The following is a 24,328-nucleotide window of genomic DNA, read 5'->3' as shown; positions in this document are numbered from 1 at the left end:
CAAGCAAAATCAGTGGGAAGACCAGATTCACTTAAGAACTGTGTTACTAATTTAACAACTGCAGTGATTCGCTTAACAAATGTTCCAAGAAAAGTCATAAAATGGGAGAAAACTAACTTAACAAATTTCTCACTTAGCAACACAAATTTTGGGCTCAGTTGTGGTTGTAGGTTAATGACTATACACCCAATTATCTCGCTTTTAATGAGAAACTTAGGCTGTTGTGTGTTGTTTGTCGGAGTGCTAGTTGTATCCCCAACAGAAATGCTCAGAACAATGAAAACCTCAGACAGGGGGAAGAGCATAGGCAGGTGGGCATCTTGCTCCGCTGTACCTTTGGGGGGGGGGGCAAAAGGGGGCAGCTTCACCTGCCCAAACGCTGCCCTCTTAGGAAAGCAGGATAAAAACTCCGAAAAACGACAAAGAAAAAAGGATCTGCCCTCTGCGGAGTAGGGGCAGGGTTACTATGCTCCCTCTCAATCAGGTTTGATTTCCTACCCCACCATTGTCACCTCCCCTGCTCGTAGCTGCCTCTGAGCCCCTCATTCTTGGGAGTTAGCATTGCTGGCATCTCTTTCTCCTGAGCCCCTCATGCTGGGAAACTGTTGCCACCCAAGAGCTGTTTTAACATTAGGGAATCTTTGAGGGGGATAACCAACTAGCACCCTGACATGCCCCGGATGCCCCCCCGCTCCAAATGCAGAAGCCGCACCTCCCCAAAGGCCCTGCAATCACCTATCAGCTTCTTTAAGTCAACCAGAAGGAGAGAAGGGGATAGAATAATGCAAAGATTTAACTCAGAGAAACAGGCATAAGCATGCCACCGGTTAAAAAGCCCTGCTTTATTTGATTTGGGTATGTTTCTTATATCTCCTCCTTTGCAACTGGGATTTATATCCTCATATTCCCCCAACCCAGAAAAGATCCCCTTTTCTTTTGCTTAATCTAAATAGAGAGGAATGAATATCCTGGATTTTATTCCAATGTTTTGGTTTTCTTTGGTTTCTACCAAGCTGGGTAGAATCTCTAAAAACCATGATTTCCCTGGTTTTACCTCGGAAGAGGCTGGGATGCGGCAGCTGCTTCTTGGTGTCTGATTTAGAAAGGAAACTAGCAAATGGTAGAAGAAGCTTGGGAGAGAAATGGAGGGGAAAAGAAGGGAAAAATGAACAGAGCTGTAGATGAGAAAAGGGGGAAAGAGGGAATGGGGGGGGGAAGAAAGAGGAAGGGATTCAGGATGGATGTTGGACTTGACCAAGACCTCAAACTGCAGAATTCAGTGACACCGAAAGGCAAAATGTTGAAATATGAGAGGAGAAAAACTTGTTAATACTGTACTATAATTTTGTTAAACCGTAAAGGCCACGAAATAAAATTTGAGTTTCACCCCATTACACTCTCCCAAAGAGGGGATCAGAGAAATGATTCCAGTGGTTGGATGGATGCAACACATGAAGCCGAAAGAAACTGGCTGATGTTGGAGCCCAAAGTCTATCTTGGACAGGTAGGACCACCAGGTGGAGGTTTTGGCCAAAGAATGCCATCAGCCTCCATTTGAGGAAGTGGGGGTCTCAACCCCCATCATGAGGTATTGGTGAACCTGATGAATATATTTACACCCTCCCTAAACTATAAATGAATAATAGAAAGCCGTTTTAGGAGGACCCCATGTTCAGTCTGTGGTGGCCCAAAGAACAATGTCCATGAATAACTACATAGGTTTTTCTCTCTGCATTAGAGCTACCTCACATAGTCTATGGGGCTGGAGATCTTTGCTGTGTTTTCTCACAGCATAGGGCAATGATGGCGAACCTTTTAGAGACGGAGTGCCCAAAAACTAGCCCCAGCCCCGCTTCACCCCCTGCCCTGCCCCCACGCTGCCCCCAGCCCCGCCCCGCCTACCCACAGGACCACTCACTGCCTCCAGGGCCCGCCGCAGATCACCCAGGCAGCCCAACAGTGCTGTGGCGGCCACACCCTCTGCCCGGGCCCTACAGCATCAACTGCATGATGGGGTGTGAGGGCAGAGTCTTGTCTATGCTGCCTGCTGCCACGTCGTTGGCTGCACTGCTCTGCGTGAACCACTTTTGGGTGACTCTCCTTCAGGGGGGCTGCTGGAGGGGAGGGGGTCGCAGGGGGAGGCAAGGCTGGGGCAACGGCACCGGTGCCCACAGAGACAGTTCCGAGTGCCGCTTCTAGCACCCGTGCCATAGGTTCACCACCACTGTCATAGAGCATCACACATACACACACACACACACACACACACACACACTGAGAAAAAGCAAAAGGCAGGCAAATAGGAAGCAACGGAAAGCCGTGATAGTGCAGTGGTTAGAATGCAGAATTGCAGGCTAACTCTGCCGACTGCCAGCAGTTCGATTCTCACCTACACAAGGTTGACTCAGTCTTACATCCTACCGAAGTAAGTAAAACGAGGACCCAAATTGTTGGGGGCCAATATGCTGACTATGTGAACCGCTTGGAGAGGGCTGTAAAGCGATATATATGTCTAAATGCTATTGCTATTCTGTCAGCCATCATGAATCTTTCTCTCTTCTTTTGTTCTTTTTCCTTCATGTAGCAGGTGGCACCGGGAAAAGTGGACAAAGTTCCAGTTGTTAGATTTTCTCCGTTTAGAAAGCCTTGCAACTGAGAAGGCGCCGGAAATTATGCTGGATGAAGAAATACTTCGATAGAAAGTCCCCTCAGAGGAACCAGGAGAGACTCTTCAAGTGCTCTGAGTGCGAGATAACCTTTGCTCACAAATCCCTCCTTTTGATTAACCGGAAGCTGCACAAGGGGAATGGATCCCATCTGTGTTTGAAGTGTGAAAACTCGTTTCGTGGTTGTGAAACTTTGCCAAACATCTCCGCAGCCACCCTGGACTGAAGCCCTACAAATGTGGAGAGTGTGGGAAGCATTTTGCTAAAGGCTGGGACATCAGAGCTCCTTAGTGTATCCACGAGGGAAAGAGACCTCAGGAAGGCCTCAGTGTTTTTCCAGGCCTCAGAACAGCCCAACTGAAGAGAAACCCTGCAATTGTGTGCAATGTGGGCTTTGCTTTTCTCAAAGCTCAGAGATGCTTAAACATCAACAAATCCACACTGGACAAAAACCTTATCAATGTCTGGAGTGTGGGAAATCTTTTGTTCGAAAAACAAGTCTCAAAATCCACGGGAAAAATCACATGGAAATAAAAATCTTACAAATGCTTAGAGTGTGGAAAATGTTTCACTTGAAGTTCATCTCTTTGCAAACATACTAAAACACAAAGAGGAGGAAAGCAGAACATGCCTGGAATATAGGAAATCTTTTTCCAGCAAATCATCCCTGCAACGACATCAGAAAGTCCACACTGGGAAAAGACCCCATGAATGCTGAAAATGTGAGAAACGATTTGAGACTTCTTCCACACTTCGGAGACACCTAAAGACACACAGGGGAGAGAAACTGTATAAATGTGAGGTTTGTGAGAAATGCTTTTCTCTAAGGAAAAGTCTTTTTCGACATCAGATAATCCACACAGGGGAGAAACCTTATCAGTGCATCGAGTGTGGAAAATTTTTTCGTACGTTGTCAAGCCTCGGACATCATAAGAAAATTCACAGAGGGGAAAAAAAATACAAATGTTTAGACTGTGGGAGAGCATTTATTCATTCAGCTCAGCTTAGAAATCACTGGCAAGTCCATATAGGAGAGAAGCCCCATAAATGCTCAGAGTGCGATAAATGTTTTTCTAAGAAAAATAGACTTTTCATACATCAGAGAACCCACAGTGGAGAGAAACCATATAAGTGTCCGGAGTGTGGGAAGTGTCTTTCCAGCAAATCAGCCCTGCAGCAACATCAGACAGTCCACACTGGGGAGAGATCTTATCTATGTCTGGAGTGTGGGAAATGTTTTTCCAGCAAATCAGTCCTGCAGCGACATAAGACAGTCCACACTGGGGAGAGACCTTATGAATGTCTGGAATGTGGGAAATGTTTTTCCAGCAAATCAGTCCTGCAGCAACATCAGAGAATCCACACTGGAGAAAGACCCCATGAATGCCCAGAATGTGAGAAACGATTTGTGCGTTCTTCCGCACTTTGGAGACACCAAAAGACGCACACGAGAGAAAAACCCTACCAGTGCATCGAGTGTGGAAAGTTTTTTGGTTCGATAGCAACCCTCAGACATCATGAGAAAATTCACAGAGGGGAAAAAAAATACAAATGTTTAGACTGTGGGAGAGCATTTATTTATTCATCTAATCTTAGAAGTCACTGGCAAGTCCATTTAGGAGAGAAGCCCCATAAATGCTCAGAGTGCGATAAATGTTTTTCTAGGAGAGATAGCCTTTTGATACATCAGAGGACCCACAGTGGAGAGAAACCATATAAATGTCCGGAGTGTGGGAAGTCTTTTTCTTGCCAACAATATCTTAGAAAACACGAGACGATTCACACAGAAAAGAAGCCTTACAAACATGTAGAAAAAAATAAAAATAAAATGTGCTCACAATGTGGGAAATGTTTCTCCCAGAGGTCACACCTAATTCGACATGAGAGACTTCATACTGGAGACAGACCCTATCAATGCCCAGAATGCGACAAGCGATTTGTGGAGTCTGCTGAACTCCGGAGACACCAGAAGGCGCACACAGGAGAGAAGCCCTATAAATGTGGGGAGTGTGCAAAAGGTTTTCTCACAGCAACACTGCTTCGGGTTCATGGGAGAATCCACACGGGGGAGAAGCCGTACAAATGTGTGGAATGTGGGAAATGCTTTTCCCAAAAACAACACCTTGGAAGTCATCAAAAGGTCCATAAAAGAATGAAGCCATAAAGACTCCTAAAGTGTAGAAATGTTTTGCTTAAAAGGGAGATATCAGAAAACTCACGTGGGAGAAGGCCTAACGGGCCCTGATGGTGGAACAGTTTTTCAGTTATTCAACCCTTAGAAGTCATGTAAGAGTTCCTAAAGGGGGGGGGGGAATTAGAAACTCTTAGATCATGAGAGCATTTTTTTTGTCAATCATCCCTTTAAAATCATATTTTAATCCACGTGTGTCAAACTCACAACATTTCGCGACATGTTGCGACTTTTTGCCATTGCCAGCAATGGGGTAGGCACATTTCGCTATGATGCATCCGACCCGCGAGCTGCCAGTGTGACCCCCCTGCTTCAATCCATATAGGAAAGATGCAGCATAAATGTTTGCAGTGTGATGTATGGATTGCCTGAAAAAATACTCTTTTTCGGCATAAGTGAATTCTTACTGGAGAGAAACTTTATCAGGGCTTAGGATGTGGCAAAGGTTTTCATCTGACAATCAGGTCTTCAGATGCCCTTGAAAAATCCACACAGGAGAAAAACGTGTGTAGTGTGAGAAAACATTTCCTTCCCAACTGGAACATATTGCCTCCTGGAATTTGTTTGAAATTGTCTCCTTGGAAATTTTCTTGCCAACTTAAAAACTTTATAATTTTCATTTTCAGAAGCGAATATGAAAGTCTAATGCGAGTGTGAAAATCTAAAATCTAATGTGAAATCCTCCGGAATCAAAAAAGGATTCCTGCCAAGATCTTGGAAGCCACCAAAAGTCTCTTTTGAGTTGGGCAGGATGAATACAGCCAGGAAATATATCAGGCAGTCCTCGACTTATTTTACGACCTCTTTTCCCACAGTTGCTGAGTGAATCACTGCAGTTGATAAGTTAGTCACGCGGTTGTTGTGAATCTGGCTTCCCCCATTGACTTTGCTTGTGAGAAGGAAGGCTGGAAAGGGGGATCACGTGACCCTGGGACACAGCAACGGTCATAAGTATGAGCCGGTTGCCAAGCATCTGAATTCTGATCACATGACCATGGGGAGGCTGCAAAGGTCGTAACTGAAAAACGGTCATAAATCAACTTTTTTTCAGTGCTGTTGTAACTTTGAATGGTCACTAAATGAACTATTGTAAGTCAAGGACTCCCTGTAGAAGCATCCTGGAGTGCAGCGGATGGAAGCCCGGAAGAAGGGCTTTGATTATTATTTTGTGGTAATTTTAAAAGACCTTTTGGAAGAAACCATGATATTAATGGAAAAACTGACTGATTTTAAGGCGTTAGCTGGTTTTAAAATCAATGGTGAATAGACAAAGAAGTTGACCAAAATATGAAAATGGAAGACCAAAAAGAATTGATGGGAAAAGCGGTTTAAAAGAGAAGTAAGACATTTGGGTATTCTTACAAAGAATACAAATTCTATGTCAAAATAATTATGACAAGGCATGGAATGAAATCAAGAAGGATTTGTTAAGATGGACAAAAAATTACAATTGTCATACAATTGGGTAGAATTTCTATAATTAAAAATGACTATATTGCCTAGAGACAGATCTATTTTAAACAATATCTATCTGGACAATGGGTGCACTACTAAAGAAATGGCAGGAAGATATATGTAAGTTTCCTCCTCGGGCAGGAAACCCTATACCAGTGATGGCGAAGCTTTTAGAAACAATGCCCAAACTGCAACCCAAAACCATCTTATTTATCACTGGATGCCGGGTGGGGTGGCCGTGGCTGGCGGTGGTCACAGCAGACTGGGTGGGTGTTGCTCATGGGGAGGGACGCTTGGGGCTGAGCAGGGTTGGGTGAGGTTTCTGGTGGGTGGAGCAGAAGGCAAGAGACTCATCCTGCGGGGGGGGGGTGAGGCAAGGCCGGGGGGGGCAAGGGTGCCATTGCCATAGGGCAGTGTTTCTCAACTTTGACAATTTTAAGGCATGTGGACTTCAACTCCCAGAATTCCACAGCCAGCATTGCTGGCTATGGAATTCTGGGAGTTGAAGTCCACATGCCTTAAAATTGTCAAGGTTGAGAAACACTGCCATAGGGCAAGGCAAGGTGAGGCAGGGCCAAGGGCAGCTGCTAACTCACACCATCACCCCCCCCCCCGCACACAGAGGCCAGCCAGCGCATCGGGGCCAATGGTGTCTGTCAGCAGCCATAGCCTGCCAGCCCCTCGACCAGCACACTCTGGGCTCCATAGCCCACTGTAAATACCGGACCAGCCCTCCAGCAGCAGGGAGGCGCGTGATGCAGACCCCCAGACGTGCCTACTCCATCCAATGTTTTTGCTTGCGGTTGGAGAACAGGTTGCTGCTGGTCATCTCCTTGGCCCCATGGCAAATCTTGCCCTTGGCCCGCACGTGGAGCCTGTTCCCCTCATATACCCAACAGACCTTAGCCCCACCTAAGGTTATATGTATGAATTTATTTTAAAGGTATGTTTTATAATGTATTGAAAGTATTAAATGTATTGAAAAATGAAAAATAAAAAAAAATTCAAAAAAACCCCAACAGTTCGCTTAGTGACTGTTCAAAGTTACAATAGCACTGAAAAAAGTGACTTCTGACCATTTTTCACACTTATCACCATTGCAGCATCCCCAGGATCACGTGATTCACATTCGGATGCTTGGCAACTGATTCATATTTATGACGGTCACAGTGTCCTGGGGTCGTGTGATCCCCTTTTGACACCTTTTGACAAGCGAAGTCAATGGGGAAACCAGATTCAGTTTAGAACCGTGTTACTAATTTAACAACTGCAGAGATTCACTTAAGAAACGTGGCAAGAAAAATCACAAAATGGGACAAAACTCATTTAACAAATTTCTCACTTAGCAACATAACTTTTGGGCTCAATTGTGGTTCTAGGTTGAGGACTATCTGTATAACCACTTACCACACTTCTTTTAATTTTAATTTTTCCTTTTTCTCTTTACAAACAAACAAAATACACAGTACATTTTTTCTTTTTTCTTAACAATACTATGTCCTATATCTCTTACTTTTATTGACACTTAATTACATTACTTCTCATATTTTTTTATTCCTCAATTCTAACGTTATAATACATATCCCATATCTCGTAAAATTCTGTAGCTTCTTTGTCTTTTATTTCTAAGCTAAGTTTATTCATCTCCGCACCATCTAATCTCTTATCACTTACCACACTTTTAATGGAAATGTGTGCCTGTTTTTCTGAGATTAATCTTTGCCGTGTTGTATCCCCTTCTCTTCTTCTGTTTGACTCAAGCCTCTCCTCCGTCTCTCTCCATCCTCTTCTCTTTCCCTGTCATGTTCTTCCTCTCCCTTTCCCTCCAAAACCTCCACCTTTTATATCCTCTCCTCTCTCTCCATCCTCCTTTCCCTGAGGCTGCGGGCCAATTAGCTGGAGCCCCACAGCAATCCAGGGTGCTCAGCAGAGCCCTGGCAACCCCGAAGCTCCACCTGACTTTCATACAGCGTTGCCGCTGCTTCAGCTAATCCCCACGCTACACTTTTACGCTTTTTTTTACACTACTTTTCATGCCGACATATGCGTACCACCTGCCTGGTAACAAAGTACCACCAGTGGTACACCTAGAACAGACATGTCAAACACAAGGCCCAGGGACTGGATGCAGCTCGTGAAGTGGTTTCATGTGGCCTGCAAAGCCATCCTGGAAACAGTGAGGGAACGGCCCCCGTTGCCTTGGCCCTGGCCCAAGCTGGCCGGGAGCCAATATACAATTTTGTGAATGCTGAAACGCATTCTGGCCCAGGCTGGCCGAGAGCCAATGTACAATTTTGTGAATGCTGAAATGCATTCAGTCTTAGCTTCACAAGGCCGTCTGGAAACAACGAGGAACCAGCCCCTGCTGCTTCGGCCCCACCTCTTGGGTGCATGCTGGGCAGGTGTCACCCTTTGTGAGGAATGAAGAAATGCAACATTGCCTGGAAGTGGCCAGCAAATGGCCCTCGCCATCTTCACATATCCAGCTTGATGGGCTCCAGCGGAGGGGTTTCAGCAGGCAGTGAGGCTCCTCCAGTGGACTATGCCTTGGTACTTGCCCTGGTCCCACCCCCTTCTGCCAGAGACCCTCAGATCTGTCTCACTCCTGCCCAGGCCCCCACAGGCACCCTTGACACGAATGATGTAGAGCTCGCCATGCCCACCCAATAGGTCACACCCACTCTGTCCACACCCACCCAGTAGGCCACACCCACCTGCTCCCCCCCCAGGGCAACCGCAATAGTCATGCGGCCCTCAATGAAATTGAGTTTGACACCGCTGACCTAGAACAGTTCAAGATTTTGTTTCCAAATGTAGCCTCCGTTAAACAGTTGATATCCGACTTTAACGCCTGATGTCATTTTTTCTTCACAAAGCAGGCAAGGCAAAATCACATTAAATTTAGGCCCTACCCATCGGATGTCTTCGCAACAGCCCAAGCATTTTCAAATAGTTTATTCATGAACTTGTTTAAAAATTCCAAATCAGGTCAAAATCCATCTTTGGGGTTTTATACATTTTGTACTCGCTAGAGAAAAAAACTAGTAAGGTTGCAGAGAAGAGCAACAAAGATGATTAGGGGAAGGGAGACTAAAACAAGAGAAATGGTTGTAAGAAATGGTTATGTCTAGTCCAGGGATAGGCAACCTCGGCTCTTTTATGACTCGTGAACTTCAACTCCCAGAATTCCTGAGCCAGCCCTGCTGAGGGGAAAGGGAGAGGTTTCCAAGCTGAGCCAGGCTGGCTCAGGAATTCTGGGAGCTGAAGTCCACAAGTCATAAAAGAGCCAAGGTTGCCTACCCCGGTCTAGTCGAAGGAAGAGAAGGACTAGGGGTGACAGGATGACAGTCTTCCAATATTTCAGATGTTTTCAAAAAGAAGAGGGAGACAAACTATTTTCCAAAAGCAACTGAAGGCTGAAGAAGCAGCAATGGCTGGAAACTGATCAGAGATGCAGCTTAGAACTAAGGAGAATTTCCTCCCATTTAGAACAATTAATCAGTGCAATGGCTTCCCTCCAAAAATTGAGTGCTCCATCCGTGGAGGCTTTTAAGAAGAGATTAGACAGTCACTTCTCTAGAATGGTATAGGGTCTCTTGCATGGACAGGGGGTTGAGCTAGATAGAAGACCTCCAAGTTCCCTTCCAACTTTGTTATTCTGTAAAGCTTGCTCATTTGTGGCTTGGAAACGTGTAGAAACCCACCACAGTCAGCAAACCATGATGAAAGCAAAACAGGAAGATATATGTAAGTTTCCTCCTCGGGCAGGAAACCCTATACCAGTGATGGCGAAGCTTTTAGAAACAATGCCCAAACTGCAACCCAAAACCATCTTATTTATCACTGGATACCGGGGTGGCCGTGGCTGCAGTGGTCGCAGCAGACTGGGTGGGTGTTGCTCATGTGGAGGGACGCTTGGGGCTGAGCAGGGTTGGGTGAGGTTTCTGGTGGGTGGAGCAGAAGGCAAGAGACTCATCCTGCGGGGGAGGGGTGAGGCAAGGCCGGGGTGGGGCAAGGGTGCCATTGCCATAGGGCAAGGCAAGGTGAGGCAGGGCCCAGGGCAGCTGCTAACTCAGACCATCACCCCCCCCCCCCGCACACAGAGGCCAGCCAGCGCATCGGGGCCAGTGGTGTCTGTCAGCAGCCATAACCTGCCGGCCCCTCGACCAGCACACTCTGGGCTCCATAGCCCACTGTAAATACCGGACCAGCCCTCCAGCAGCAGGGAGGCGAGGAGGCGCGTGATGCAGACCCCCAGACGTGCCTACTCCGTCCAATCTGTTTTTGCTTGCGGTTGGAGAACAGGTTGCTGCTGGTCATCTCCTTGGCCCCGTTGCAAATCTTGCCCTTGGCCCGCACGTGGAGCCTGTTCCCCTCATACGCCCAACAGACCTTAGCCCCACCTAAGGTTATATGTATGAATTTATTTTAAAGGTATGTTTTATAATGTATTGAAAGTATTAAATGTATTGAAAAATGAAAAATAAAAAAAAAAATTCAAAAAAACCCCAACAGTTCGCTTAGTGCAGTGGTTCTCAACCTTTCTAATGCCGCGACCCCATAATACAGTTCCCCATGTTGTGGTGACCCCCAACCACTTATACATCACCGGGTGCCAGGGGCGTGGCCAAAGGGGGAAAAAATGGCGGACAGCCTTGTTTGGCGACCCCCATGAAATGGTCGTTCGACCCCAAATGGGGTCCCGACCCACAGGTTGAGAACCACTGGCTTAGTGACTGTTCAAAGTTACAATAGCACTGAAAAAAAGTGACTTCTGACCACTTTTCACACTTATCACTGTTGCAGCATCCCCAGGATCACGTGATTCACATTCGGATGCTTGGCAACTGATTCATATTTACGACGGTCACAGTGTCCTGGGGTTGTGTGATCCCCTTTTGACACCTTTTGACTAGCAAAGTCAATGGGAAAACCAGATTCAATTTAGAACCGTGTTACTAATTTAACAACTGCAGAGATTCACTTAAGAAATGTGGCAAGAAAAATCACAAAATGGGACAAAACTTATTTAACAAATTTCTCTCAAACAAGAGAAATGGTTGTTAAGAAATGGTTATGTCTAGTCCAGGGATAGGCAACCTCAGCTCTTTTATGATTCGTGAACTTCAACTCCCAGAATTCCTGAGCCAGCCATGTTGAGGGGAAAGGGAGAGGTTTCCAAGCTGAGCCAGGCTGGCTCAGGAATTCTGGGAGTTGAAGTCAAGAAGTCATAAAAGAGCCAAGGTTGCCTACCCCTGGTCTAGTCGAAGGAAGAGGAGGACTAGGGGTGACAGGATGACAGTCTTCCAATATTTCAGATGTTTTCAAAAACAGGGAGACAAACTATTTTCCAAAGCAACTGAAGGCTGAAGAAGCAGCAATGGCTGGAAACTGATCAGAGATGCAGAGAATTTCGTCATATTTAGAACAATTAATCAGTGCAATGGCTTCCCTCCAAAAATTGAGGGCTCCATCCGTGGAGGCTTTTAAGAAGAGATTACAGCCAATGTTTCTCAACCTTGACAATTTTAAGGCATGTGGACTTCAACTCCCAGAATTCCACAGCCAGCAATGCTGGCTGTGGAATTCTGGGAGTTGAAGTCCACATGCCCTAAAATTGTCAAGGTTGAGAAACACTGGATTAGACAATCACTTCTCTAGAATGGTATAGGGTCTCGTGCATGGACAGGGGGTTGAGCTAGATCAGCGGTTCTCAACCTATGGGTCGCGACCCCATTTGGGGTCGATCGACCTCTTTTGTGGGGTCGCCAAACGTGGCGATCCGCCATTTTGTCCCCTCCGGGGGCGCGCCGCGGCTCGGGGGGCGGTGCTGCGCACGCGCGCCGCCTGTGGGGGCGGCTGCGCGCATGCGCGCCGCGCGTGGGGGCGGTGCCGCGCCTCCGGGGGTGGCGCCGCGCATGCGCGCCGCGCGCGGGGGCACCGCCCCCATGCGCGGCCGCGCCGCGCATGCGCATAACGTTTGTGTGACGGGGGTCGCCGTCACACAAACTTTGAGAACCGCTGAGCTAGATAGAAGACCTCCAAGCTCCCTTCCAACTTTGTTATTCTGTAAAGCTTGCTCATTTGTGGCTTGGAAACGTGTAGAAACCCACCACAGTCAGCAAACCATGATGAAAGCAAAACTTATGGGATGCTGTCTCCTGGTGCTCTGAACTGCACAGTAGGGAAAAGGCTAACCTATTTTGTAAAGCAGGCAAATGACGGTTCCAAACAAGCCCTGATCAGGGAGTGTAACGTGGCTCCCTCTGGTTACTGTTTGCAGCTCCCAGGGAGACCTGCCAGCGAGCCCTGGACAAAGGGCTGGGCTGATTTCCAGGGCTGGGAGTAAACTATGATTAAGCCACGATTAAGGCCGGTCTCCATCATCACCGCAGCCTCTTTGAACTCGGCAGAACCACCGTCTCGCCTGCCTCCCTTCTACGCAGCCCATCCTCCACAGCCATCTCAGCCTTGCCAGGTGCCGGATAGAGGATCCCTCCTCCGAGTCCCTCCCCCTCGAACTTCGGGGGAAAGCAGGAAGGGAGGATGCCCGGCCGCCTCTTCCCAATCCCGGGGAGTAGGGAGGGAGGAAGGAAAAGGCTCCGGGCCTCTCCAGACTCCGCCCGGCTGTGAAAGGGGCGGCTCTCCCGGCGCCCTCCGAGGCGCCTCTCTAGGAAGCTCCTCTCGTTCTTCCTACTCCCCCCCCCCCATCTTTCACGTTTCAAACCTCGGTTGCGGAGGATTTTCCTCCTCCGCCTTTTCCCCCCTGGCGGCATTTTGGGCGGCGGTGCAACTTCTGGGCGTCCGGCAAGGCTGCTCCTCGGCCCCGCTCCGGGCAGGTGGGGCTGCTCCTGCTCTCCCTCGGCCGGCCAGGAGGAAGGTAGCCCCGAGTCCCCCCCGGGTCCCCGGAGGGTGGCTGAGCCTGCCAGGATCCCGGGTGGATGCAGGGCTGGACGGGGAAAAGGGGGGGCTCGCCCCACGGAGGGAAAGGGGGGGGCTTTTCTTTTGAAGGATTTGGGGGGGGGAATATGGGGCAATGGAAAGAAAGACCCGCCTTCTCCCTTCAATGGGGGGGAGCTTGATTTAAGGGGGGTTGTTCCTTTTCCTTCCTTCAAGTGCTTTGAAAAAGAGGTGGACACCCTCTTCTTTGTGGCAGCCCCCCAATATTGGAATACTGTTATCATATCACCCCCCCCCCCGTCCATCTTTACTCTAGACTGGGCATAAAGAATTCCTGCAACATTCCTTCACATGTTTTTGTCTCCAGGCCTTTAATCATTTTAGTTCCTCTCCTTTCCCCTTTTTGCAGGGTCTCAATATCTGTTTTGTAATGTGGTGACCAAACCTGGATGCAGTATTCCAGCTGTGGTCTTACTAATTTACTTGCTCTTTATAAAGCTGTACTCATCCTTCTTGTGATTTTGATTTTACGACTCTTGTTTACAGCCAAGGATTTTATTAGCTTTTTTGGAAGCTTTTGCACAATGCTGGTTCATGTTTAAGTGATTCGCCACTGGACTCCCAGTTAACTGTTTTTGAGCCAGGTTTCGCCTAATCTGGATTTGCAGCTTTAGGTTTTTCCTGTCTACGTGTAAAACCTTGCTTTTCTCCACACTAAATTTCAAGTTGTTGGATAGGGCCCATTGTTCAAGTCTGTCAAGATCTTTTTGGATCCTGAGCTTGTCTTCTGGGGTGTTGGCTATTTCTGCCAGCTTAGTGTCGTCTGCAAATTTGATGACTTCCCCTTTTATTCCCTCATCTAAGTCATTTATGAAGATTTTCAGAGTATTGGGCCTAAAACAGAACCTTGTGGTACCTCACTGTTTACTTCCCTCTATGTCAGTGGTTCTCAACCTTCCTAATGCCACGACCCTTTAATACAGTTCCTCATGCTGTGGTGATCCCCAACCCCCCCCCCAATCCAGCTGGCCGGGGGAGGGGGTATTAAAAACTTGACCCCCAAAAAAAGGAAAAAATGGGAAAGTATAGGTAGTCCTCAACAATTCGCTTAGTGACTGTTTGAAGTTACAACAGCACTGAAAAAGCGAATTTTGATCATTTTTCACACTTATGATTGTTGCAGCATCCCCAGGGTCATGTGATTTACATTTGGATGCTTGACAACTGATTCATACTTATGACGTTCACAGTGTCCCAGGGTCACGTGATCAGTGGCCAGGGGGTGTGGCCAGCTGATCACTCAGGTTGCAGAATGCCTTTGGGGGGGAATCTGTGGGTGTCTGGGATGGGACTGGGGTGGGTGCCTGCCTTCCTTCCCTCCCTTCTCTACCCTTGTCCCTTCCTTCTTTTCTTCCTTTCCTTCACCTCCTTCTTAGTCTCTTACTCCTTCCCTCCCTCTCTCCCATTGTCCCTTCCTTCCTTCTTTCCTTCCTTTCCTTCACCTCCCTTAGTCTCTTCCTCCTTCCCTCCCTCTTTCCCATTGTCCCTTCCTTCTTTCCTTCCTTTCCTTCACCTCCTTCTTAGTCTCTTCCTCCTTCCCTCCCTCTCTCCCATTGTCCCTTCCTTCTTTCCTCCCTTTTCTTCACCTCCCTTAGTCTCTTCCTCCTTCCCTTCCTCTTTCCCATTGTCCCTTCCTTCTTTCCTTCCCCTCCCTCTTAGTTCCTTCCTTCCTTCCCTCTTTGTTCCTTCCTTCCTTCCCTTCCTTCCATTGTTCCTTTCTTCCTTCCTTCTCTCATTGTCCCTTCTTCGTCCCTTCCTTCCTCCCCCCCCTCCGTGCCCAGGAAGGGACAAGGAGAGGGGGACAGGCTGCCAGAGACAGAGGAGAGCTCCGCCCAGCTCACTTGCTCAGCTTCGCCAGAAAAGAAAGCCGCTTGCTAAGTTAGCAGAAGCCCCAGGATCAGCGCCGGGCTACAGCTGATTCATGCTTCTGCTAAATTAGCAAGCGGCATGTTTTCTAGCAAAGCTTGAGCAAGTTTGCTGGGCAGGAGCCAAGGAGAGTTGCTATAGCCGACTTGCTTCTTGGCTGCTCTGCAAAAGCGCGGATCAGCTGTAGAGGTTCGCCCTGATCCTGGACAAGAGGGAAGGAAGGACGGAAGGGACAAGGGGAAAGAGGGAGGGAAGGAGGGACAAAGAGGGAGGCGAAGGAAAGGAAGGAAGGGAGGAAGGAAGGGACAATGGGAGAGGGAGGGGAAGAGACCAAGAGGGAGGGAAGGAAAGGAAGTTCCAGCCAGGAGAGGCTTGCCAGCCCAGCTGCTGAGAAACAGAAGAACACAAAGCCAAGGAGAAGAAGGTGGCGGTTTCCTCCCAAAGGGGGCTCCTTTTCTCCACCCCTTCCCTGGGTTTGTGGGGAATTTCTCGTCACCAACGCTGACAGATGCTCCTTCAAGCCTGCCGCGAGCTTTCTCGCCCCCTTTGCTTCCCCCCCCCCGCTTTCATGAGGATTGTGGCGCCCTTGGGAAGCCGATCGTGCTTTGAAGCTTAGGAGAGGAGGAGGAGTCCCTTCCTCCTTCCCTCCCTCTCTCCCTGTCAAGCCCCAGTGGGCTCAACATGAATGGGCGGAGGAGGAGTCGAGGACGGGCGGGTTGGCAAAGGAGACCGGTGGCCGTCACCAGACCACACGGCTGACAAGCGCAGGTTCGGGGGCCGCCACCTGACGGGCGCAGGAGTTGGGTGCTGGGGCGGCCCCCCTTTCGCTGACCTGCGTGCATGAGAAGAAGCCAATCCGGTTGCTGCACAATGAGTCCCTGGGGAGGGCGGGGCCTTGCTCTGTGCCTGCGCTCTTCACACGCCCCCTGCAGGTGCATTTGGTAAAGTTCATGCAGACTGCCAAGCAGCATATTTTCCAGAAACAAGTGAGGTGGAGCAGAGAGGGGGAGGGAGAGAAGGCGGTTGACAAGCCCTACCTAAGACCATTGGAAATATGAGTTTTCCGATGGTCTTACGCGACCCCTATGAAAGGCTCGTGCGACCCCCAAAAGGATCGCGACCCACAGGTTGAGAACCGCTGCTCTATGTAGATCAGTGGTTCTCAACCTTTTTATACGGCGACCCCGGTCATAAGCAGGCGGCGCGCATGCGCGGCGGCGCCCCCTGCGCAGCACGCATGCGCAGCGGCGCCCCCTGCATGGCGTGCATGCGCTGTGCCACCCCCATGTGCCGTCCCTGCGCAGCGGCACCTCCTGCACCGCCCTGTGCGGCGTGCATGCGTGGCACCGCCCCCTGCGCGGCACGCCTGCACGGCGGCGTCCCCATGCACTGCCCCACTGCGCCGGCTGATGAAAAAAATGGCGGATCGCGTTGTTTGGCGACCCCGGTGAAATGGTCGTTCGACCCCAAATGGGGTCGCGACCCACAGGTTGAGAACCGCTGATGTAGATGTACAATTATTAAGGACTACTTGTTGAGTCCAGTTTGTCAGCTAATTACAAATCCATCTGGTGGTGATGCTGTCTATCCCACATTTGTCTAGCTTACCAAGATACAGGTGGTCGAATGTCTTGCTGAAATCTCAGTATACTATGCCTACAGCATTTTGCTGGTCTACTAATTTAGTCACAGTGTCAAAGAATGTGGCAGCCCCTTGGTGGGTTTTATCAATCAGAATAGAGCGGGGTGGAATCTTGGAGGTCTGGTAGTCCAACCCATTCCTCAAGCAGGAGATCCTATACCAGGGCATTTCAACCTTTTCACAGGTTGTTTCACTTTTAGGATATGGCAATATTCGAGTACCACCAGTTGCTTAGCAAGGTGTCAAAAACTTGATGACCAAAAAAAAGGGAAAGTGGTAAAATACAGGTAGTCCTCGACTTACAACAGTTTGCTTAGTGTCTGTTCAAAGTTGTAGCGCAGTGGTTAGAATACAGTTGTTAATTGTGAAGTTGTGTACTACCCATCACGACCCAATGAACAATGTTCCTCCAGGTCTTCCTGTCCTCTACCATCTTCTGGAGTCCATTTAAGTTCACGCCTGCTGCTTCATAGAATGCAGTATTGCAGGCTAATTCTGCTGACTGCCAGCAGTTCGATTCTCAAGGTTGACTCAGTCTTCCATCCTTCCGACGTCAGTAAAATGGGGACCCAGATTGTTGGAGGGCAACATGCTGATTCTGTATACCGCTTAGAGAGGGCCGTAAAGCACTGTAAAGCGGTATATATGTCTAAGTGCTATTGCTATTCTGTCAGCCATTATGAATTTTTCTCTCTTCTTTTCTTCTTTTTCCTTCATCCAGCAGGGGACACCGAGAAAAGTGGACAAAATTCCAGTTCTGAGATTTTCAGCCTTTAGAAAGCCCTGCAACTGAGAAGGCTGGCTAGAGAAATACTTCAATAGGAGGTCCCCTCAGAGGAACCAGGAGAGACTCTTCAAGTGCTCTGAGGGCGAGATATCCTTTGCTCACAAATCCCTCCTTTTGATTAACTGGAAGCTGGACATGGGGAATGGATCCCAGCTGTGTTTGAAGTGTGCGAAGTTGTTTCATGGTTGTGAAGCTTTGCCAAGCATCTCCGGAGCCACCCTAGACTGAAGCCCTACAGATGTGGAGAGTGTGGGAAGCATTTTGCTAAAGGCTGGGACCTCAGAGCTCCTTAGCGTATCCACCAGGGAAAGAGACCTCAGGAAGGCCTCAGTGTTTTTCCAGGGTCTCCAAATCCACGAGAAAATTCAAATGGAAATAAAACCTTATAAATGCTTCGAGTGTGGAAAATGTTTTACTCGGAGTTCATCACTTTGCAAACATAATAAAACACACACAAAGGAGGAAAGCAGAACGTGCCAAGAATGTGGGAAATGTTTTTCCAACAAATCAGCCCTGCAGCAACATCAGACAGTCCACACTGGGGAGAGATCTTATCAATGTCTGGAGTGTGGGAAATGTTTTTCCAGAAAATCAGCCTTGCAGCGACATCAGACAGTCCACACTGGGGAGAGGCCTTATGAATGTCTGGAATGTGGGAAATATTTTTCCAGCAAATCAGTCCTGCAGCAACACCAGATAATCCACACTGGAGAAAGACCCCATGAATGCCCAGAATGTGAGAAACGATTTGTGCGTTCTTCCGCACTTTGGAGACACCAAAAGACGCACACGAGAGAAAAACCCTACCAGTGCATCGAGTGTGGAAAATTTTTTGGTTCAATAGCAAACCTGAGACATCATGAGAATATTCACAGAGGGGAAAAAAAATTCAAATGTTTAGACTGTGGGAGAGCATTTATTTATTCATCTTATCTTAGAAGTCACTGGCAAGTCCATTTAGGAGAGAAGCCCCATAAATGCTCGGAGTGCGATAAATGTTTTTCTAGGAGAGATACCCTTGTGTTACATCAGAGGATCCACAGTGGAGAGAAACCACATAAATGTCCAGAGTGTGGGAAGTCTTTTTCTTGCCAACAATATCTTAGAAAACACGAGACGATTCACACAGAAAAGAAGCCTTGCAAGCATGTAGAAAAAAATAAAAATAAAATGTGCTCACAATGTGGGAAATGTTTCTCCCAAAGGTCACAACTAATTCGACATGAGAGACTTCACACCGGAGACAGGCCCTATCAATGCCCAGAATGCGACAAGCGATTTGTGGTGTCTGCTGAACTCCGGAGACACCAGAGGGGACACACAGGAGAGAAGCCCTATAAATGTGGGCAGTGTGCGAAAGGTTTCCTCACAGCAGCACTGCTTCGGGTTCACGAGAGAATCCACATGGGGGAGAAGCCGTACAAATGTGTAGAGTGTGGGAAATGCTTTTCCCGGAAACAATACCTTGGACGTCATCAAAAGGTCCATAAAAGAATGAAGCCATAAAGACTCCTAAAGTGTAGAAATGTTTTGCTTAAAAGGGAGATATCAGAAAACTCACATGGGAAAAGGCCTAACAGGCCCTGATGGTGGAACAGTTTTTCATAGTTGTTCAACCCATAGAAGTCATTTAACAGTTCCTAAAGAGGGGGGGGGGGAATTAGAAACTCTTAGATCATGAGAGAGCATTTTTTTTTGTCAATCATCCCTTAAAAATCATACTTTAATCCAGGTGTGTCAAACTCACAGCATTTCGTGACGTGTTGTGACTTTTACCATTGCCGGCAATGGGGTGGGCGCAGATTTGCTATGATGTATCCAGCCCACGAGCTGGGAGTTTGACACCCCTGTTCTAATCCATATAGGAAAGATGCAGCATAAATGATGAGAAGGACGAGGGGGGACATGATAGCCGTGTTCCAATATCTCAGGGGCTGCCACAAAGAAGAGGGAGTCAAGCTATTTTCAAAGGCTCCTGAAGGCAGGACCAGAAGCAACGGGTGGAAACTAATCAAGGAGAGAAGCAACCTAGAACTAAGGAGAAACTTTCTGACAGTTAGAACAATTAACCAGTGGAACAACCTGCCTCCAGAAGCGGTGAATGCTCCAATACTGGAAGTTTTTAAGAAGGGACTGGACAGCCATTTTTCCGAAATGGTATAGGGTTTCCTGCCTGAGCAGGAGGTTGGACTAGATGACCTCCAAGGTCCCTTCCAACTGTACTACTACTACATAATACATGTTTGCAGTGTGATGTCTGGATTGCCTGAAAAAATACTATTTTTCAGCATCAGTGAATTCTTACTGGAGAGAAACTTTATCAGGGCTTAGGATGTGGCAAAGGATTTCATCTGACAATCAGGTCTTCAGATGCCCTTGAAAAACCCACACAGGAGAAAAAACTTAACACGTGTGTAGTGTGAGAAAACATTTCCTTCCCAACTGGAACATCTTGCCTCCTGGAGTTTGTCCATTTGAAATTGCCTCCTTGAAAATTTTCTTGCCAACTTAAAAATTGTATAATTTTCATTTTCAGAAGTGAATATGAAAGTCTAATGCGAGTGTGCAAATCTAAAATCTAATGTGAAATTTTCCAGAATCAAAAAAGGACTCCTGCTAAGATCTTGGAAGCCACCAAAAGTCTCTTTTGAGTTGTGCAGGATTAATACAGCCAGGAAATATATCAGGCAGTCCTCGACTTATTTTACGACCTCTTTTCCCACAGTTGCTGAGTGAATCACTGCAGTTGATGAGTGAATCACGTGGGTGTTAAGTGAATCTGGCTTCCCCCATTGACTTTGCTTGTCAGAAGGAAGGCTGGAAAAGGGGATCACGTGACCCTGGGACACAGCAACGGTCATAAGTATGAGCCGGTTGCCAAGCATGTGAGTTTTGATCACATGACCATGGGGAGGCTGCAAAGGTCATAACTGAAAAACGGTCATAAATCAACTTTTTTTCAGTGCTGTTGTAATTTTGAATGGTCACTAAATGAACTATTGTAAGTCAAGGACTCCCTGTAGAAGCATCCTGGAGCGCAGCGGATGGAAGCCCAGAAGTAAGAAGGGCTTTGATTATTATTTTGTGGTAATTTTAAAAGACCTTTTGGAAGAAACCATGATATTAATGTAAAAACTGACTGATTTTAAGGCGTTAGCTGGTTTTAAAATCAATGGTGAATAGACAAAGAAGTTGACCAAAATATGAAAATGGAAGACCAAAAAGAATTGATGGGGAAAGCAGTTTAAAAGAGAAGTAAGACATTTGGGTATTCTTACAAAGAATACAAATTCTATGTCAAAATAATTATGACAAAGCATGGAATGAAATCAAGAAGGATTTGTTAAGATGGACAAAAAATTACAATTGTAATACAATTGGGTAGAATTTCTATAATTAAAAATGACTATATTGCCTAGAGACAGATCTATTTTAAACAATATCTATCTGGACAATGGGTGCACTACTAAAGAAATGGCAGGAAGATATATGTAAGTTTCCTCCTCGGGCAGGAAACCCTATACCAGTGATGGCGAAGCTTTTAGAAACAATGCCCAAACTGCAACCCAAAACCATCTTATTTATCACTGGATGCCGGGTGGGCGTGGCCCACTGGATGGCTGTGGCTGAGGTGGTCACAGCAGACTGGGTGGGTGTGGCCACCTGGATGTTGCTCATGGGGAAGGACGCTTGGGGCTGAGCAGGGTTGGGGGAGGTTTCTGGTGGGTGAGGCAGAAGGCAAGAGACTCATCCTGCGGGGTGAGACAAGTCCGGGGGCGGTGCAGGGGTGCCATTGCCGTAGGGCAGGGGTTTGCTGGCTGAGGACTTCTGGGAGTTGAAGTCCACAAGTCTTAAAGTTGCCAAGGTTGAGAACCCCTGCCGTAGGGCAAGGCAAGGTGAGGCAGGGCCCAGGGCAGCTGCTGCCTCACACCATCAGCCCCCGCACACACAGGCAGCCAGCGCATGGGAGCCAACGATGTCCGTCAGCAGCCACAGCCTGCCGGCCCCTCGACCAGCACACTCTGGGCTCCATACCCCACTGTAAATACCGGACCAGCCCTCCAGCAGCAAGGTGGAGTAGGGGAGGGGGGAGGCGCGTGATGCAGACCCCCGGACGTGCCTACTCCGTCCAATCTGTTTTTGCTTGCGGTTGGAGAACAGGTTGCTGCTGGTCATCTCCTTGGCCCCATCGCAAATCTTGCCCTTGGCCCGCACGTGGAGCCTGTTCCCCTCATATACCCAACAGACCTTAGCCCCACCTAAGGTTATATGTATGAATTTATTTTAAAGGTATGTTTTATAATGTATTAAAAGTATTAAATGTATTGAAAAATGAAAAATAAAAAAAAATTCAAAAAAACCCCAACAGTTCACTTAGTGACTGTTCAAAGTTACAATAGCACTGAAAAAAGTGACTTCTGACCATTTTTCACACTTATCACCATTGCAGCACTTAATTACATTACTTCTCATATTTTTTTATTCCTCAATTCTAACGTTATAATACATATCCCATATCTCGTAAAATTCTGTAGCTTCTTTGTCTTTTATTTCTAAGCTAAGTTTATTCATCTCCGCACCATCTAATCTCTTATCACTTACCACACTTTTAATGGAAATGTGTGCCTGTTTTTCTCAGATGAATCTTTGCCGTGTTCTATCCCCTTCTCTTCTTGTTTGACTCAAGCCTCTCCTCCGTCTCTCTCCATCCTCTTCTCTTTCCCTGTCATGTTCTTCCTCTCCCTTTCCCTCCAAAACCTCCACCTTTTATATCCTCTCCTCTCTCTCCATCCTCCTTTCCCTGAGGCTGCGGGCCAATTAGCTGGAGCCCCACAGCAATCCAGGGTGCTCAGCAGAGCCCTGGCAACCCCGAAGCTCCACCTGACTTTCATACAGTTTTGCCGCCGCTTCAGCTAATCCCCACGCTACACTTTTACGCTTTTTTTTACACTGCTTTTCATGCCGACGTATGCGTACCACCTGCCTGGTAACAAAGTACCACCAGTGGTACACCTAGAACAGACATGTCAAACACAAGGCCCGGGGACTGGATGCGGCTCGTGAAGTGGTTTCATGTGGCCTGCAAAGCCATCCTGGAAACAGTGAGGGAACAGCCCCCGCTGCCTTGGCCCTGGCCCAGGCTGGCCGGGAGCCAATATAAATTTTGTGAATGCTGAAATGCATTCAGTCTTAGCTCCACAAGGCCGTCTGGAAACAACGAGGAACCAGCCCCAGCTGCTTCGGCCCCACCTCTTGGGTGCATGCTGGGCAGGTGTCACCCTTTGTGAGGAATGAAGAAATGCACCATCGCCTGGAAGTGCCCAGCAAATGGCCCTCGCCATCTTCACATATCCAGCTTGATGGGCTCCAGCGGAGGGGTTTCAGCAGGCAGTGAGGCTCCTCCAGTGGACTATGCCTTGGTACTTGCCCTGGTCCCACCCCCTTCTGCCAGAGACCCTCAGATCTGTCTCACTCCTGCCCAGGCCCCCACAGGCACCATTGACACGAATGATGTAGAGCTCGCCATGCCCACCCAATAGGTCACACCCACTCCGTCCACACCCACCCAGTAGGCCACACCCACCTGCTCCCCCCCAGGGCAACCGCAATAGTCATGCGGCCCTCAATGAAATTGAGTTTGACACCGCTGACCTAGAACAGTTCAAGATTTTGTTTCCAAATGTAGCCTCCCTTAAACAGTTGATATCCGTCTTTAACGCCTGATGTCATTTTTTCTTCACAAAGCAGGCAAGGCAAAATCACATTAAATTTAGGCCCTACCCATCGGATGTCTTCGCAACAGCCCAAGCATTTTCAAATAGTTTATTCATGAACTTGTTTAAAAATTCCAAATCGGGTCAAAATCCATCTTTGGGGTTTTATACATTTTGTACTCGCTAGAGAAAAAAACTAGTAAGGTTGCAGAGAAGAGCAACAAAGATGATTAGGGGAAGGGAGACTAAAACAAGAGAAATGGTTGTAAGAAATGGTTATGTCTAGTCCAGGGATAGGCAACCTCGGCTCTTTTATGACTCGTGAACTTCAACTCCCAGAATTCCTGAGCCAGCCATGCTGAGGGGAAAGGGAGAGGTTTCCAAGCTGAGCCAGGCTGGTTCAGGAATTCTGGGAGTTGAAGTCCACAAGTCATAAAAGAGCCAAGGTTGCCTACCCCTGGTCTAGTCGAAGGAAGAGGAGGACTAGGGGTGACAGGATGACAGTCTTCCAATATTTCAGATGTTTTCAAAAAGAAGAGGGAGACAAACTATTTTCCAAAAGCAACTGAAGGCTGAAGAAGCAGCAATGGCTGGAAACTGATCAGAGATGCAGCTTAGAACTAAGGAGAATTTCCTCCCATTTAGAACAATTAATCAGCGCAATGGCTTCCCTCCAAAAGTTGAGCGCTCCATCCGTGGAGGCTTTTAAGAGATTAGCCAGTCACTTCTCTAGAATGGTATAGGATCTCTTGCATGGACAGAGGGTTGAGCTAGATAGAAGACCTCCAAGCTCCCTTCCAACTTTGTTATTCTGTAAAGCTTGCTCATTTGTGGCTTGGAAACGTGTAGAAACCCACCACGGTCAGCAAACCATGATGAAAGCAAAGCTTATGGGATGCTGTCTGAACTGCACAATAGGGAAAAGGCTAACCTATTTTCTAAAGCAGGCAAATGACGGTTCCATACAAGCCCTGATCAGGGAGTGTAACGTGGCTCCCTCTGGTTACTGTTTGCAGCTCCCAGGGAGACCTGCCAGCGAGCCCTGGA

General features: G+C 47.7%; 1 pseudogene; it reads left to right on the top strand.

Annotated features, from left to right (window-relative positions):
- The first annotated feature begins 3,082 nt into the window (after positions 1 to 3,082).
- Positions 3,083 to 19,580, top strand: LOC120298467 (annotated as a pseudogene).
- The last annotated feature ends 4,748 nt before the right edge of the window (positions 19,581 to 24,328 follow it).

Source organism: Crotalus tigris, unplaced genomic scaffold (genome assembly GCF_016545835.1).
Source record: "Crotalus tigris isolate CLP2741 ecotype Arizona unplaced genomic scaffold, ASM1654583v1 scf7180000023903.560294, whole genome shotgun sequence".
NCBI lineage: Eukaryota > Metazoa > Chordata > Lepidosauria > Squamata > Viperidae > Crotalus > Crotalus tigris.
The sequence above is the reverse complement of the archived record's forward strand: the minus strand, read 5'-3'. Positions and strand labels throughout refer to the sequence as shown.